We start from the raw sequence: 6,000 nt of genomic DNA, 5'->3' as shown, positions 1-6,000 counted from the left end.
TAAGTGTGGGTTTTTAATGATGTATCAGGATTTCCAATAAACTGAAATCATAAATATGTAGAGTAGAGCATAAATAAGCAGAAAAAAATGAATGATCATGTTGCTTTAGAGTATATTTTTATCAAAGCTTAACTTTTGGATCTTGTATTTTAATTTTTCATATGGAATTTTAATAAATTCCACTTGGAGGCACTCTTATACTGTTGAACTATATATGTTATTCTATCAGGATGTCATATAATGAAACTTCCAGCTTTAATTTCATCTTTTTAATACTAATAATCACTTGGGGATGGGTAATTAACATTGGTTGTGGTATTTAAACTTTGACATTATTCATATTTATCACCTTGTAATTTTTACTGGTGTAAATAATCCCCTCTTCATCTAATAAAACAGATTCCATTCATGCCTGAAAGGAATGAAAGAAGGGTTTTAGGACATTATCTAAGAATTTACTTGCAAATAAATTTTCATTTACAAGCTAATACCTACTATTTAAATGATATTAAAAATTAATGTTTTTTAAATATTAAAGAATTTAAAAATTAGTATTCATTTAAATTTGGTATTATCCAAAGCAGAACAATCAATGGGAACTCAGAAACACCCTTGATGAGAAACAATCTCACCAAACAATTTTTAAATTTTCAAGGAAAATATTGAAAATTAGTTGAATTATATTAAAATATCTCATGGAATACTATAGCACATTGTATTAGTTAGGGTTCTCTAGGAAAACAGAATCAAAGAGAGATATCTATGAATATAAGATTTATAAAAGTGACTCACACAACTGTGGGTATGCACGACTCCAAATTCCGTAGGGCAGTCAGCAAACTGGCAACTCCAATGAAGATGTCCGATGAACTCCTCAGGAAACAAACTGGCAACTTCAACAAACTCCTCAGGAAATGAACTGGGATCTTTGACGAAAGTGTTCTATAAATTCAGGAAACGAATGGGTAACTTCGACGAACTCCTCAGGAAACGCTTCTCTGTTCTGCGGAAGAGGAAGTGAAGGTCCTCTATCTGTCTCCCTTAAAAGTCTTCAACTGATTGGCTGGATTAAATCCAGCCAACTGCATTGTCTCATTGTGGAAGACAAGCCCTTCATTGAGTCATCAGTCACAGCTGCAGCCAATTGACTGATGATTTAATAAACCAGCCTGTTGGTTTATTAACCAGCCCCAAACGTCCTCACAGCAATGGTTAGGCCAGTGCTTGCTTGACCAGACAGCTGGGTACCATCACCTGGCCAAGACGACAAATGAACCTAACCATCATACGTATCCAGTGGTGGTCATTAAAACTGACTTGCAAAGGAAAGCTAAAGTTCATAGTTATCAATGTCTATTAAGACATTTTTAAAGGAATGGAGTTTTAATTGAGATTTTCTCTTTTTTATTCATTTGTGTAATGTTAAATTATTTATATATGTATACATATATATATACACACACATATATGTATACACATACACACAGATACATATACATTTTCAACACAGATGCAAAGTTGGATTGCTAGAGTCATACCTTTCTTAAGTTTCAAACATATTTAGAAGATTCTGAATATTAAAGGAGAAAGAGTATATATTTTACCTCATCCTACTTTAATCCAAATCAGTAATCTAGAAAATAAAGCATTTAGAAGTATTTTTTCTATTACTTTTTTATGGAATGTTTTATTTATTTTTATTCTGAGTGTAATATTGTAGCAGCCAAGTTCCAACATTATAATGTTGATTTTTTAATACTTGACTAAAATAATGCATCTGAGTATGCATGAAATGGATAAATGGTAACAATTATGTAGAGTTCATGTAAATATTAACAATGACATGTTTGGAAAGGTTAATGAGATTTTAGTCTTTAAAATCTTGTTCACCCCATGACATGCTGAAAGGATGTGTCATCTGGATAGGTTCAGGTGGGAAGGAGGGTCTTCACTCGCCAGACTTGTCTGCTATGTCTCCACGCACAACCCTGGGCACTGGCTGACTATTCCTTCATTTTGCATCCATTCCTTATTGAAATGGTGATTCATTTCCAGGATCTTAACAACTCCTAAGTCCCAAAAATCAGTAACAAATTTTATTGGCTGGAAAAACATGCTGCTTAGATGCTTGAACTGACATACAAACCTGACACCAAGAATGTGGGTGGTATATAAAAAGAGTTTGGCTTATTCCTTCAGCTGAGAGGAAGATCCAAGACTTGGAAACTGGAATGAGAACGAAGACTTGGTTCCAGGAAAAGATTTTGGATTTGTTCCTTGGCCCCAATATCCTCAAATTGCAAATTCTCTTAGTACATTGAAATCTGTTCATCTTGTTACATTTGAAGTTATGGCGAGACGGTAACTGCTCTTTCCTCTGCCTTCATGCTGTCTTCATCTCCCCCTTCTTTCTTGACCAGGAGCTCTAAGAGAACATGCTCTCAGAAATATGTTCTCAGTTGTACACAATGCCAGTGGTATCTGGCATTCAAAAGTCAAGGAGTATGTGTTCAATGAGTGAATGTATTAAATATATCAAGTCATTTTGTGGTCAGATATGTCTCTGACAGCCAGTGAAGAAATATAAAAGAAACTGCCACAAGAAGGATTTCACTGGAACACAAAGGAGGCCCGAAAATCACAGAGGAGAGTAGGATGCCCCTACATCTTTTCATCCCAGAACATGCTCCATTTTAGAGAATTTTGGATGCATATAAGAAAACTCTTCTCCCAAACTCCATGATTTCCCCAAAGCAGGTTTACCCAACCTGAGGACGGCTATGTCTGCTGACTTTTCCCAACCAAAGAAGAAAAATGCAAAGACATGTTTCAGGGGAATTATTTAAATGGTAAGCTTCATGTATTACAACCTTATTTAACAAAGCAGATCAGCTGGCCAGTTTACTGCCCGTGTTGGTGGAAGTAATCCATGCTCAATATGGAAGTAGATAATATGTCCATTTTTCACAGTGATGCTTTGATTTGCTAGAGTACTAAATGTTCTTATTTTGGGGGAGTTGTGGTGGTGTTCAGGAAAGATCACAACATTTGGATTCATCTAATAAAAGTAGATGTGGGCTTAAATCTAGTTGTCAACATGGTTGCTGTGAATGTTAAATAATATAATGTAAGCATCATCCCTAGGACAGCGTCTCTGTCCCACTTCTCTGCTCACTTCTTTTTGTCACTAACGGTTTACTCTGGAAAATTATCATATTTAAAGAGTTATCGTGATGGGGAGGATATTAATTAGTATTGATTATCAGGTATCTCCCCCCAACATTAAGCCTGGATGACATCAGTATATACATAAATGTGAACACATTCTGAAGTCTCCCTAGACCTTAGGAATGTATGACTATGAATTCCTGATCAGATCACTTGTATCAAAACAGTGGTCTTTACAATGTAGATCAAGTGCATTCCAAAAAGCCATGTTGCCTGACCTTGAGGAGTTCTCCGTGTAGCGGGTGAGCTAGAACACAGCAGAGGGATATTTTCAAACTGTGACAGAAGTAGCAAGTTATGGGTACAAGGTCTGGACTCAGAAGTCATAGAGGGCACTATGTACTTAAGTTCAGGAGTAAGGATAGTTATTTAACTCTCGGAGCCCCCTCAATTTTCTTACCTATAGAACAGAGGATGGATCGTATAATCATAAACTATTTTGAGGTCTAGAAGTCATGATTTACTAAATCTATGTAAAACTCTTAGCTTTTTAAAAATAAAGGCACATGTAACTCTTTAAATTTTTGTTCTAGTTACATAGATTAAATGAAAGGAGGAAGACAAGGAAGTCTAGAAAGGCCAGTGGGGGCTCAGCATGTGTTTAACATCTTCTCTGCTAACGTTTCTTGACTCTCTAGACTCTAAAAATCTATTTATTTCCTGGCATGGAAAATTATAATGTCAATAAATGAAAGGGGGTCTAATTTACCAAATTATAACTGGTTACTCTGAGTTAAACTATCTCCTGTTGTCCATCTGCAACTTCTTTCTAAGATATTAGCAGAATTTTTTGTTTGTTTTAGTCACTATGAAGCATGAAGATTTTCAGATCCCCACTAAGGCAGAAACAGTAGCACTTGCCAAACTTTCCATCTGCACCACCACATTTCTCTGCCTCCTTGAATTTAGGCAGGGCAATATGATTATATCTGGCCTATCGGCCATAGGCAAAAGTGATGTGTGTCATTTCCAGCCAAAGCTTGGAAGAACCAGTACACAGCTCTCCAGCTGTCTCTTCCCCTGAGGCAGCAACAGAGAGAGCCTTGTGTTGAGATGGCAGGGATATAAGATCACTGCAGTCTGGTTGTCCTGAAGTTTTGCCCAAATCTGCAACAGATCATGCATGAGGGAGAAATAAACCTTCTTTTAGGCTACTGATACTTTAGGGCTATTTGCTACCATAGAATATCCTACTCTGTACTGACTAATTTTTATTAGCATGCTACCAGATATCATCATGATATTAATATGCTGCATTAATATGCTGCTTGACCTTAGTTTGCTCATGTAGCCATCCAGCAAATATATCAAAGCACCCTTGGGGAACTAAAATAAGTTAGAAAATTAGGGAGATATATGTGTATGTGAATTAATTGTTGAAAAGAGACTTGGTCCTCGGTAGACCACTAGTCTTCAATAATTATGTTATAATTAATTAATAAGGAGATAAACTGAAATGTTTGGAAGTGGTATACTTTCTTTATACTTATCCAGCAAAGCCTTTAGTAGAATAAGGCAACCAGGAGCATTCTTAGAGGAGGCCAAATCCATCCATTATCCTGACTCCTTTCCAATATATATAAAAGAGTAATTCCAATATATATAAAAGAGTAACATATTGCTGGCTTTCTGGTTATCCAATTGGACTGAGTTGAAAGCTCAAGAGCCTCTTATTTTTTAGCAAAATTAGGTTTTATGCTAAAACTGTGAAAGTAGTAGTTGTGGGAATTTTATTCTAAAATCTTTCTTTTTTATGAAAGAGCCTTTGAAATGAGCTACATTAGATCTGAATGGCTAAATTACAGGAGTTTTCAAATTTTTCTAAGAAGTGGATTCATGACCACATTTCATATTTGAAGTTCTTTACCTGATTATTTGAATGCCAAAGTTTTTGGCTGCTGATGAGAGAGGGTATATAGGTAATACAAATTATATTCTAAATATGATGGTTGTTTATTGTTAAACCTAATGAACTATGAATGTGTGTGTTGAAAATGTTATTTCTCCAGGCATTGCAGTTGATTTAAACTTGCTGAAGCAATGCATATCTTACTTCAGAAAATATTAAACACTAAAATCTAAAATACATTAACCATTGTTGGATTGCTCTTTTTTGTGTGTGATTTGGACTAGTTTCAAGATAGACCCATATCATATAATAAGTTAATTGTCAATGACCAGAAATTTAGGCCAATGGTTTAAATGCAGCTCCTTGGGATCTTAATTTATGATTTTCTCTACTAGAAAGACTCTTCTGCAGGTATAGTTTCACTTGCTCATGGGTCACTATATAGATTTATACTTGTAGTTTACACCTTAACTGGTGCCTAATGTTAATTTGACTGGTTCATTGGTGGGAAAACTTGAAGCATTTTCTTGTTAAAATGATTCAACACAATTAAAATCATACACTAGGGCATCAATCAAAACCTATCTGTTCTAACAAGAAATTTTGTACTTCCCAAATTGCACTCTGAAAGTTTAGTGAGACTTAAGGATTACAAATCTCACCATTTGCATAATATTGCCACAGATTATAGATTAGTCCAAAATGTTTCAAAAATAATATATAATAAAATGTATATAAAGATAATTTTAGACCTTCCAAAAAAGGTATCTAAGCTTGATGTCAAATTAATTCATCATTATTCATCATTCCCATTTTGAAATATAGTGCCTAACTTTGTACAGTTGCCCAGGTTTGATGGGAATTCCTGACATCAGATTTAATGCCTCTGTTCTTAGTGTATGTCCTTTTAGAACGTGCCCCTT

General features: G+C 35.1%; 1 long non-coding RNA gene across 1 annotated transcript in view; it reads right to left on the bottom strand.

Moving 5' to 3' along the window:
* Positions 1-835: 835 nt before the first annotated feature.
* Positions 836-6,000, bottom strand: part of LOC119544793 — a 153,159-nt gene continuing 147,994 nt past the window's right edge. The window contains exons 2-3 of the long non-coding RNA XR_005218919.1: positions 2,147-2,423; positions 836-1,003 (exon numbers count right to left, since the gene is read on the bottom strand). This is a non-coding gene — a long non-coding RNA (uncharacterized LOC119544793). The remainder of the gene's footprint in view (positions 1,004-2,146; positions 2,424-6,000) is intronic.

The sequence above is a fragment of the Choloepus didactylus genome, chromosome 9 (assembly GCF_015220235.1).
Source record: "Choloepus didactylus isolate mChoDid1 chromosome 9, mChoDid1.pri, whole genome shotgun sequence".
Classification (NCBI taxonomy): Eukaryota; Metazoa; Chordata; class Mammalia; order Pilosa; family Megalonychidae; genus Choloepus; species Choloepus didactylus.
Note: the sequence above shows the minus strand (reverse complement) of the source record. Positions and strands in the feature narration are given on the sequence as shown.